Source organism: Malurus melanocephalus, unplaced genomic scaffold (genome assembly GCF_030028575.1).
Source record: "Malurus melanocephalus ecotype Western Australia unplaced genomic scaffold, MMel_1.1 scaffold_11, whole genome shotgun sequence".
Taxonomy (NCBI): Eukaryota; Metazoa; Chordata; class Aves; order Passeriformes; family Maluridae; genus Malurus; species Malurus melanocephalus.
Window position 1 is genome coordinate 4320333 of NW_026623243.1, and position 12918 is coordinate 4333250.

General features: G+C 34.5%; 1 long non-coding RNA gene across 1 annotated transcript in view; it reads right to left on the reverse strand.

The window, feature by feature from the left end:
• Positions 1 to 12918, reverse strand: part of LOC130581061 (uncharacterized) — a 65020-nt gene that overhangs the window by 30973 nt on the left and 21129 nt on the right. Inside the window, exon 2 of the long non-coding RNA XR_008966189.1 lies at positions 2518 to 2555. This is a non-coding gene — a long non-coding RNA (uncharacterized LOC130581061). The remainder of the gene's footprint in view (positions 1 to 2517; positions 2556 to 12918) is intronic.

Below are 12918 nucleotides of genomic sequence, written 5' to 3' on the forward strand. Positions count from 1 at the left end.
AGCTAATTCTTGAAGTCTTTTGTAAAATGACATAGCCTTTAAAATACCCAGACTTTTAAGACTGCTTTTATAGGAAAAGTTGACCACTTCTGTTAATCTTTTATATAGATATATAGAACTTCTATGTGTTCAAGTTTTAGCCTTCTGTTTTGTACAGCATGAGAACAAGACAGGGAGGTAACATATCTACCATTTTGAACCCAGAGTTTGGTCCTGTAAATCTGCTCGGAGTGCAGATGTGGACCTTCACACTCTGGTGCACAGAGTGGTCACCACTCTGCAGGGACGCAGYCCCCACCCAGTGAGACACTGTGGTGTCCATGGTCTGCCTCCTCCCTCAGTTCCTCACTCCTAAAGCTCTGAACTGTGTCCAAAATAGGGTTGGGGTTCATTAGTGCAAGTTGCATCTACCTTTCTTTTTCACAGGAAGTTATTCATACAGATTTATTTGCTGTGAATCATGCTCAAAACACCGTAAGTTTYGACACAATTATTCAGATGACTGAATAGAAAACTTAATTTTATTAGGAAGCAGATGTCATTTTACTTCAGTGAGGACAWGAGAGAGAAAAGGTAAAGTGATATGAGTACAGCCATTTGATGAGAAATTTTGAAATGGTACTGAAAGAAAGAAAGTGCAAAATAGGTTTCATAATGAAATGTGTATTTAACTGGATAAGCTAAGGTACATAAAGTSTAGATTTTTAGAAATTTTGCATACCCTCTTCTTGGTGCTTAGCTACCAAATCTTAAATTGTGCTCTGGAAAATATTAATTTTTTTCAAAACTGTATGCAAAAAGAATATTCACAATATTTCTTTAGTACTGTAAGGCTCCAAATTGTCCCTAAACACCAGGGCTTCACAGATGGACAAACTGTGCCCACACTATTCATATATTTTGGTTGCAGGATGTCACTTTGGGATTTCTAGATTTCTAAATTTCTCCACRCATTTCTAGCTTAATTTAAATCTGGTCAGGTAATTCAAAATAGAACTAAAAAAGTACAAGTCTGSTTTATTTTGTCTTTTATGCAATCTCAGAAAAACATCACAAAGCAAAGAGAAGCTGAGAGTTTTGAATTCAGAGTCTCAGGAAGGAAAATTATTTTAGGTGTATGGTCATGTAAAATCTAGGGTACACTGTCATTGCTGAGTGGCTTTCTCTACCAGCATCAATTTGACTCAGGACAGACACTGTTGTTCATGCTATTCATATATTTATCCAGCAAAAAAAAAATTAAAAGGGAAAAAAATAAAGAAAAAAGGTTAAAGAATAATATGATGCACAAACAAGKCCCTCAATTTTGTAGCCCAGAAGATAACTGTTGACCTGAGTACTCAGTATTGCTCTTTTTTTTCCAGGAAAACCTTTACCATTTGCCATCCCTTTGATTATAAAGTTCACTGATTCCAACACTACTCTTGTTGTGCTTCACTCTGCAATATGTCACAGCATTTGAAGATGTTCAGCATTGAAAATTAGCAGCTGACCTTTAAACTTATCTCTAAAACTGTTCTAATTTATTTTAACAGAAAAAAAGTARTAGTGCATGTGTAAGCCACCCATGCATCAAACCCAGTCATCTAAAGTAAATTCCAGTTCACCTTTAACTTTCAAAAGATTTAAGCCTATTTACAGCTTGGATTTACTAATATTTAGAGAAAAAATATAGTTTAGCAAATCCTGTCTGAAGTTACAAATCATATAATACAATGTTTGCCTTCTAAATGTCATATTGAAGGAAGCTTCTCTGGCAGATGAGAGCAGAGTATGATGGTTAAACATATTTTCTTAAGAATCCTTGAAAACCAAGATAGAGAAAGTAATGCAGCAGATTCATTCTCATGTCTAAAGCACCCATTTTCATAAATGAATGTTTGCCTTCCCTTTAACCACAAGTTTTGGCATGAGTAAATGTCCTGAAGAATTACTCATTTGGATTGCACGCACATGTCCTCTTCATTATTTAAGATCCACAATATGCTGAGGAAAATAAATTTGCTTTGAATATCTGTTTTTCAATGTGTTTGATTTTATGTACTTTTCACTTCACCAAATTGTACTAAAAGCATAAAATTAATGTAATAACCAGTGATTTCTGATTAAATAAAAAAAATTTAAAATCATTGCATCAGCCTGTTCTTCTTCTACTTTYCATTTCTTACATATTGAAGCAACCATCATAATAACCATCATATAAATACAAATATTCAAAGACATGAATTTGTTTTTATAAACCCTAAAAAGCTCAGTAAACAGTTATATTTATTATGCCTACATCTTAATTATTAAAGATCCAAGTGAGTTTGAATGTCTTAGGCTGAAAGATATAATTTTTCATATAARACAGTTTACCTATTTTAAAACTAGGGAAGATACAAGATGTCGTAAATCAGTACATTGTTTGCTAATAAAGTTGTTTGTATAAAGGTAGATCCTGTGCCAGAAKAGAACATTATTAATATCTTATTAATGCCAACTGGATCTACCATCTTCTCCTTCTTTTGCACTTACCTGGATCTCAGATGGGAAGATGAAGCAGTTCTGTAGAGCTGTGATAGAAAAAGTAGAGAATTACTCTGATATGTTCTGACTGCTACTGAAGACACAATATTTGTGTTATTTGGCCAGAAGCAACAAGTCCCTAAGTTACTGGGGGTCACCTCTTCAACCTTATTTATTCTGAAAGATTAAAAGGACATGATTGAAATACTATCCATGTATGATGTGAAGTACTTGCTTCACAAAAACTGGAAATCCTGTGGAAAATATGATCTTATACTCATTTATGAGAATTGCTGTCTCAGATTTCTTGATGATGATGATGATGTTGATGAATCTCTGCAATATCTTGGCTTCTATGATATATAATAGATAGAACCACCTGTTACTATTATAATCAAGTTATCATCCTGCCTTATTGATCTGTATGATAGGAGACATCCRGAAAAACAAATATCTTGGCCCTACTAACAACTAATAATGTTCTAGTTGAACATGCAATAGMGCTGAACACTAACAAGATTTCTCCTGGGATGTTTTCAGCAGCTGAGCTTACTTTAAACAATGGGCTTCAGCAATTATTTAAGAAAAAGTATGTGTTGTATGTAGAGCTTATGTTTGGATGTTTAATATTCACAAAATTGTACCTGTCAGTTTACTGTCTTAGCTGGATGGCTTGATGTAATATAAACTTGTGCAAAATAAGAAAAATTATTYCAATGCAGTACTCTGAAATTAAGGTAAAATGTATTCAAATGTTTCATACTTAGACCAATCCTCCCACTATGTCAGTGACCTTTAATTTCCTTTCAAAGAACYGCCATTTCTGGTTCATGAAGTTCCAAAGACATTCTCAGTCCTAAACAAGTTCTAAAATACATGAAACCAATGTAAGCAGTAAGAATAATACCTGTAAAAACAAATGAGAAGGATTTTAATGAAAACCTCTGCATACATTTCAACATCTAAGAGCCTTCCKAGGAATTAAATTTGCAAAACAAATTCTCTATACTCAGTTTTCAGAAGAGTTAATTATCAACTAGGAGACCAATGTCTCACCACATGCAAAATACTTGGAAAGTTAGAAAACAACATTTATGTATTAGATTAAATAACACAGCTCATTATAATGTGGCTATATATATTCTGTGGAAGTAACAATTTACAGTGCTCTTTTTCAGGTATAAAAATATCAGCTGCGTTTTGCAGTTTTGRCCTTTTTCTGTTTAACAAAATGAACAAATTTTATCACCGAAATTCAGAAAGATGTTTGTATTTTACTCCATACTGTATATTTTCAGCTTAAGACCTCAAGAACAGTAGCACCAATTCAAACCTGAAGTGTTGTTTAGTGTAGGGTCTTGTAGGATCTTATACTCGTAAGTGAGTCTAATGGATACTGAAGAGAAGCATATACAAAACAGCACAAGTAGACAGAAAGACTCTATTCCTTTCATACTCCTGTCAGTAATGGTTTAAGAGCCTCCTGAGCTGGTGACTGCCTGCAGACCATCATCCAACAGTGGATCTGTTACTGTGAATTTGTTTAATTTTTTTCTGAATCTTCCTATATTTTTCACTTTATCACTCATTTTTCACCTTATCACYTCATTTTTTGCCTTATCACCTCATTTTTCATCTCATCCTGTGGCAAGAAAATTCTTAATTTCATTGTGAAATGGATGGAAAAAGTATTTTAATTGTAATAAAATTTTCAGCATCATGATATTTTTGGATGCACTTTATAACAAATGGGAAATGCTGTATACTTGTTTCCTATTCATTCTTCATTTTACAGTCTCAGTCATCTTTTTACTAAGTAGAAAAGCTCTAGTTTGACTTCCATTCATAGGGAAGCTTCTCACATATTTGAAAAAGAAGTTGGTTATTTTTAGTTCAGCTAACTGCTTGTCAAAATAATTTCAGCCTGACTTCCTAAGAGTTTGCATTTAATTTCTTCATTCATTACTTTTTTAATACTGACACAGTTTATAATTTCTAAACAGTGTTCCTCTTTTTGGTATCATCTGTTAGAGTGCCAATAAACTCCGCCAGTCTTTGTGTTTGCTCCTTGTGTTTTATTGGTAAAAATGGTGTTTTAATTTTTTTTTCAGTCAGGGACACGGATGAACACTGAACAACTGATGTGTTAATTGTAAGCAGCCTCTTTCAGCTGCTACTTAGAATGYCTTTGTAATTAGCACTCTCATTATAATCTCATTGCTTTACTTGAAGGTAGACAACACTGTGTGCATTTTTATGTCTCCTCTCATCCAACYAAGATGATGAATTTTACACTTTACACTCACTACAAGAAAATRATTCTTTAACAGCTTTATATAAAACTGCAATGCTCAGAATAAAATCAAGGATTAGTTCTGTTCTTACGTTTTTTTCTAAGCATTTTCTCTAAATCACTGATTTTTGTTTTTCAAAAAACATAGTCTCTCCACTTTGCCTCTAAATTATATTTATCTTGCTTACTTGGGTAAATGATMAACCTAAATAACCAAATTTACTATCACTATTCCTTTACAGGGTCATTAATCCCCCTTGTCATTTTGAAGTCATAAGTGTGTTAAGTCATAACAACATTAATCAAATTGTTGGGTTTAGAAATCTCTGAACTCTTCCTATTTGTACCACTTAAACCGTATGGTACAATTTGACAGWATAAACCAATTTAATTAAATTAACCTTTTTTAGTATATATTATTCACTAGAATTATATTTTAAAAAATGAGGTACATGTTTGTAGCAATTGACCTATGAGGTATATGGAACTTCCCCTGTAAGAGCAATTCCAGCCTGGATCACAGCATGCATAATTACCTTGAAGGTCATCATTCTGATGTATCTCGAGAWAAAGCTGCCTTCTGGCTCTAAATGAACCTGGAAAGAGTAGATCTAATGCCATGCTTCTCCACTCARTGTAATTCCCATGGGAGGTGGTTTGAAGGCCAGAGCAAGTAGAAGTAGCTCTTCAAACATGATGTCTGTGAGAAGACAATCAGATTGTTGTGTCTCTGGAACATCAACCATTACACACTGGGTATTCATGTGGTAAAACAAGGATTTTGACTCTTTGCTCCTGCCTTTATTTAATAAATTGCAAAATAATATAAATAGACTGTGAAAGGATGAAACATACACTTTGGATATTTCGCAGAGTTCTTTGGAATATGTTTGCATGCTGGGGGTCCGAAGAAATATTCTCTGTGAATATAGAAAAAAACAAGCCCTCATTCTGCATTACAATTGTTATTAAAATTTTACAAAATGCACAAGAGTTCTCCACATTCAAAGTTTGGTTGCTTTATAGAGAACAGAAAGAGAAATTGTCTGGTCAACAAGAGRAACAGAAATAAAAGACATAATTAATTTTTTCCTTTGCAATTTTTCAGACACATGGACCGTTTTTATTCTAGCCAATAATCTATTGCAGCAAATTTTTTTAAGAAAATGAAGGCAAATAAATCTGCTTTCTGAGTGTTCTTCCTACTACTATTATTATTATTATTATTATTATTATTATTATTATTATTATTATTATTATTATTATTATTATATATTATTTCATCCTTTACTGTTTATTATGAGTTTCTGCATCAGTCCTGGAGAGGTTAGAGCATATGAATCACAGCACACACTTGGTTTTCAGACTAATTTTTTTAATTGTTTGTATAGTTTCTGTTCCTCATTGACTGCATTTTGTTCATATTTTTGAAAAGCAGCAGCTGCCCAGTGTTGCAAAGGCCTAATTCCGAAGCAGAGGCGAGCCCTGGAATGCTGGTGTGGCTGCCTGATGCTCCAGCCAGAATTCTAACTATTTACTGACAGCTGAGATGACTAGCAGTCTTCCCCACATAAAAGGGGTCTCCTCAAATTTCTTAGAGAAGATAATTCAGCCTGTATGTGCACATGTCTTTAGTGATTCTCTTCTGAAAAAAAAGAGAACTTATGTTGGGTCAGACAGTGTGCATACGGCACAAATGTATTATTTATGAGTAGTGATCAGAAAGGCTTTCGGGAAACACACAGGCAAACACATTCAAGGCCCTCAGGAGCTTACATTTCTAATAGCAGACCTGACAAAACCAGTGGGAGCTGCAAACAATAGATGGAGAAACAAAAAAAAACCAGACAAATACAGCTTTCAAGATCAAAGGTAAATTAGGTAGTTTATCATATGGGTCCTTCCAAAATATTTATTCACTGGGCTAAGTAATCCATTCCAAGCCGGTGGCATTTATTCATATTAGCAAAATCCTTGGAACTGCTTTCACTAACATCASAGATTTTCAGTCTTACATGCCCTGAGAGACTCCTCCCACACATGCCTTTCCGCACTCCCCACCACACTCTGGTCTTCAAGTCCTATGAAGATAAACTTTCTGTGCCTTTCCAGTTATACTCAGGGCCTGTATCCCATTAGTTAAAAAAAAAAAAAAAAAAAAAAAGAATGCCACTCTAAAGAATGTTCATATCTGATCTCAGTGAATTTGGATGTTCAAGGCCACGTTAGGTGAGACTTTGATCCACATGGTGTAGTTGAAGGTATCCATGCCCATGGCAGGGGGGTTAGATGATCTTTAAAGTCWCTKTCAACCCAAGCCATTCTATTATTAAAGATATGTCAAAAGAGTACATTACTTTTATTGCAGAATAATGAGGCTATGGAACTTAATTGCCAGGGAGAAGGTTCAGGAGGGCTTAACCTTCAAATCTCTAATGTTCTACTAGAATTAATAATACTTGTAATCATAACTTGAACTGAGCCTGACCATTTCAATGGTAAAATTGTATAGGTTATTGGTAAATCTTTAAAATATGTGCACATGGTTTAGATCCAGTAGAACAAGAATACTGTCTTCATAGTAAATAGTTACTATTTTATGGAAAATTATAAAACTATGTCTAATATTAACCTTAGTGATGTGTCTTCAAATATCAGTGACCATTCAGGCTTGCAATAGCATCAAAGCCCCATTAAAAATTTTGCAATAAAAATGTAGTGCTCCTAAACTCCACAAAGCATCTGAAATTCAAGGACACTAGTAGTTTATTCACAGTTTCAAGAATAGGCTTAAAGGTACCCTAGAATTCAGCTACTGATTTCTGTTAAAGGAAACCAAATAACAGCAACATCCAAAAACTGTTCCTCATCTTACCTTCACTTCTGGTGCCACACGAATTATTTACTTTTTTTTTAAAAAATTAAGGCCTCAATAAGCCTTCTACAGACATCCCTCAGATAAAATTGCATTAAATGCAGCTGTCTTTGCTATGTTTTCTGGGAAATACTGCAATGGAGAAAATGGCTATTGGTTTTGTGCTGAAAAATTATTGATCACACCTGTCTTACAAATCACTTGACACTATGGATTTTTACTGAGACTATTAAAGGAACAGCCTCAAACCCTCTGTGCCCTGTATATACTGACAACACTCTCACATTCAAATTTATGTGCATGCCAGTAATGACTGCAAGGAGAAAACAAAATCTAAAAAAGACAATTTTGAAGCAGGTGGTTTAAAGAAAGAAAATTAGAAAATAATTTTTAAGTGCTTAGAAATATGCAAATATGTAGCTAGCCATTCAAAAAGAGAGAATGAGATGAGTGCCCAGAAAGGGCATCGTATTTTTAAACAGATAATTTAAGACTTAAGACAAGTAAAAAAGAACCCAGTGGTACATATGTATCTTTTTTTTATTTCATCAGAAACACTTCAATCTTCAAAATCTTTTTCTTGGATATGGGTATGAATAAAAATAGTTGGATATAGATATCCATGGGTGGAAATGGGATAGAAATAGTTTGGATACGGATAGAAATAGTTTGCAGCTGTATCAGCACTAAAGAATTGGACAGGTAGGCTGTTAATCCCCCTCTCCTAGGGCTCAGGTCAGAAAAAAACAGAGAATGGATTCTAATTTGTGCTCTTGACCTCCTGCGAGCCCTGGACTGCCAAACTGCAGAGAAAGAAAGTCATTGGCTGCCCCACAGGTTCTKCTGCACCTGAGGTTCTCAAGGTAAGAACACTGATATTCTGACCACAGTCTTTGCAGGTTTATGAGAGGAAACTTCCTTCACATTCTCCTCCATCTTCTCATTCAAACAACAGCTCTTAAAATTTATCTTGTAATCATGCTATAGAACCATACAATGTGCCAAACTGTTGTATAATATAAATTATGATCTTGAGCCTTCCTTTTATGAGCCCCATTTTCAGTTGCTTATAACCTTGCCCAATTTTGACTGTTTTGTACTGARCATTTCAGTGATGGGAAATTTTACCAAAACTATTCCAGTTATTTCTCACAACATCATTCAAGAAAGTGTTGCCAGTTTCTCCTAGGTAGTAAAGCAATATTTGAGGCTTAGCTGGGGAGAGGCAGCTGTGGAATTCAGGTGAAAGGTAGACAATGCAAGAAATTTTTTCCTTGCTACACTATTGATTGCTTGTTAAAGTACTATCAGTACTTTATTTCCAGAGAGAGAAGCAATGACCTCACACATAGAAGAGAGTCACTTTGCACTTTTGACATCTGTTCAAGAATATACTCAAAAGGACTCAACTTTGCATGTCTTGGAAGTCTCACTTCATACAACATCAGTAGCTTCCTTCTGCTAACTCTCAGAACAGTCTGCATGACATGAAGGACTAAAATAAATGTGGAAAACGCTGTCAGCAGCCAGCCTATAGGAAACTATTGGTGCTTCTGAGATTTCATTTCCTCTGTCCCTTCGGTGTTTTGCCCATCTGATCTAGAGAATCACCATAAAAAGTGTTAGATTTGTATTAAGAATGACCAGGTATGATCAAAAGCAAAGGATGGATATTCAGCTACAGGGAGCGTGTTGGAGACTGACAGAGAAACGGTGAGGCAATTAAATCCATTGTGCAGAAAGCTGAGTGATGGAAATAGAACAAGAAAATATATGGAAGGTTCAGAAGAAGATAGCAGAAAGGAAATGGGACAATGTACAGAAGATTAAATCAGAGCCAAAACAAAAAGGAAAAGGTCAGGAGCAGAAGTAACGATTATGTTCTATAGCTTCTGTAGGAGTTTGGTGTCCTCCCCCAKCAAGTCACCTAGCTAACAGAGCTGGGATGAAGGTACACAGCAAAGGCCTGGAAGCATCCTGGAATACAATTTGTGGATTGAAGAACAACAGAATTAAATTCACGAAGAATTTCTCTTGGTTATATAAACGAACATATTTGTTATGATTAAAACTTCAAATACCATCTTATATTTTCTGCAAGATTTTTGCCTAATTTAGTCTTTTGGRGTTTTCCATTTCTTTACCATGGTATGTTATTTTTAATTTTTGGGAAAGCGAATAGTATAAATTATTCTTTTTTGTCTTTCTGCCATGTCTYCTTCCACCTTTGAACAGTTCCTTGTCCTAACTGCTTATAATGAGMTTTCAGATGGTTCAAATTGGCTAAGACTGTTTAACATTGACGTGTTTAAAGCTTTCCGTAAACTTACCCTGTTTATAAAATGGAGACTTGTACACAACTGTTGAAATTTGGTGAATATTGAGAGTTATTTTTGGTGAAATTTTACTCTCTCATGATATTATTAAATTAGTAATAGGGTTCAAAAGAATTAAATTACATTACATGTACAAGATGACAAGACTTGAGTAGAAATAGTTGTGTAGGAGGTTCTCTTTTAAATGTGAATGTACTAGTCTCACCCCACCAAAACTACATAGCACTAGATAAATTTTGTAATGTTATGCAACATTCTTTCAAACTATAGATGTTTGAGAATAAGTTTTCATACACAACTCTTAAGCAAATACTTGCAACATCATCCTGCAAAGAGAAACTCTGTAAAAATTATTTTAAATCCATATGCTATGTGAGGAAATTTACCTGGAGGCATTCTTCTATCTTTTACTGAAAATAGCATACACAAAGGTGGTGTGAAGGTGCATGTATGCTTCATGTAATGGAAGCTTTAAGAGCATCCAAAGCTATTTATAATTTCTAACTTTGAAGCCCTATTTTAATGCTACTTCCTTTAACTTTTGTTCTSATTCCCAGGACTTTCAGAAAGGGAAGAGACTACCTATGTGTAAGAGATTTTAGATAAGGCTGCAACTGTCTTCATTCTTTGCATTTTTTGGTCTGCATTTCCTGCTAATGTGATTTGAATAAGCCAATTACATTGAAATTTGGTACATGCTCATGCAAATAAGTCCATGAGTGTAGATTTCTCTTCTGTGGATTTAAGTAGGGAGTAAAACTGGTCTATGTTTGGTTGTACAAGGGGTCTGCACACCCTACTGGGGTCATGCTTTATGCTCTTTTCTGAGGTTCCACTTGYACTACATTGGAGCAAGATTTCAGGAAGATAGGACATTCAAATAAAATTAAGGAAGACTTTAAAAAGTTCTGAAATGCTAAAAGTATAGGCTGAATTTTATTTTCTAGGTGCAGGCTGCAAACATGAAGTTTAAGCATGCATTTAATATATGAGATCTTCTATAAAAAATTCCTGGGAAATTATTACTGACAGTKTGATGAAAATATTCCCAAATACCCACTGTGTACAGTTTCAAACTAATCAAAAGCACTGCTCTGACAAGTATTTTATTWACCTGTAAGATCCCTTGATCAGTGGCATCATGTGCACAGTTAAGTTTGATTCACACTAACCAGGAACTCCAGAAAAAAATATTTTTCAAAGTTGTGAAACTTCCTAATACTCTTAGTGCTAGTGACCTTCAGACAGAATAATTTTTCAGCAACCACTTCTTCACACACTGGAACTGACAGCAGTTTAACTTTCTGTGTATTGTTGCAGTTTCCTCAAAGCTCTGTACTGATTCTAGATGAAGTCAAACAATTGGGATTTCTTCAGTAAATTATATCCCAGACAAAAAAACAACAATCCCTATCCTTGTTGAAGGAGACATTCCTGAGACAACACCACTGTAGTGCTCTATATGCAAATACTGAAATTCCACAATCAGTCTGTAAACAACAGAGATATCAGATAAATGGAGAGACTTGCCAAATTTTCTGAGGTAAGGGTTGCTAGAAACAAACAGGAGTAAATATAAATGCCCTGGTATGTGAACACCTACATCAACAATTGTCAACTCCCTCCCAGGTTTAGCAGGTTGAGTTCCCACATTATAATGCTTTTAGTTTTGGTAGAAAGCCAGGTATCAAATTCTGTTCTTGAGAGGAAAGGAGACCAAACCACTTCATGTCKGAGACACTGCATTAAAAATGGTACAGTGCCATTTTATATAAAGATACACAGCCAAATGCTACACAACACAAACTTGATCTCATCTTCCTTTTCTTTCAAAGGCAAAACGTACAACTGCAACTGCCTACATAGACATGCAAGGTGTTGGAATGAGCAGTTTTGAGAGTAAAATCATGGCCACAGTGGAAGAAAATATGAATTTCATTAAAAAAAAATTAGGAGAGTACAGATAGTCATTACACTAGAAAACTTTAGAAATTATATATATTTACCAGGAAAATCGCTCTTTTAAAATACAGTTATTTAACATTCAGTTATTTTAACACATCTAAATGACTGTATTAACACACTCAAAACAAATTTATAATGTGACCTTTATGGTATCATGATAAAACCAGTTCTTGTTCCATACCTTGCAAAATTAAGAAATTAAAAAAAAAAATCTAGCAACTCTTAATTTTAATCCCTTAGAAATATGAACATCATTTTCCTTTATTTTGAAATGAAAGCAGATTCTTTCTAAGCCTCCAACCTCGATAAAAATTCTTTTCAAATTTCTTTTTGGTGGTTATTATGAAATACCCTAGAAAATATGTGTTTACAAAACAAGCCTGTTTTACATAGAAGGCTTTCTGACAACATAGTGACAGCAATAACAAAAACCTCAAAGTAAGTAGATCATTGTTTATTTTCTCCCTCAGTTTCCTATTTGTGTTCTTTGTGGGAAATTTATGTCATTAAAAGCAAAGCAAGGCATAAGAGGAATAAGAACACTWGTGGGAATTTTTCTTGCATATCCTTTTCAATAAACATTAAAATTATTTTTGTCTAAATAATTTTTTGCCTAAACAGTTATTTTCTATTTATTTTTTTTTTATATCCAGTGTCTCTTCCTTTTTTCTGGAATGCTTAATCTTCAGTCTGTTACACACATGTTTTGTGATAGCAACAAATCAAGTTTTATCAAGAGTACCAAACGCAGAGTCTGAGCATTTACACACAGAGCCTGAAGCTCCTGGTGTGAGCTCACAGCACTTATACACAAATGCACATCAGGAGTCCACCCAGCAAAAGATCTTTCCATCCAAATAACTGGAAAGCAACAGCAGCCTTTGAATCAGGGCTCTGCTTTCTGTTAAGTATATTTTTATGTGGTAGGAAAATTATCTCAA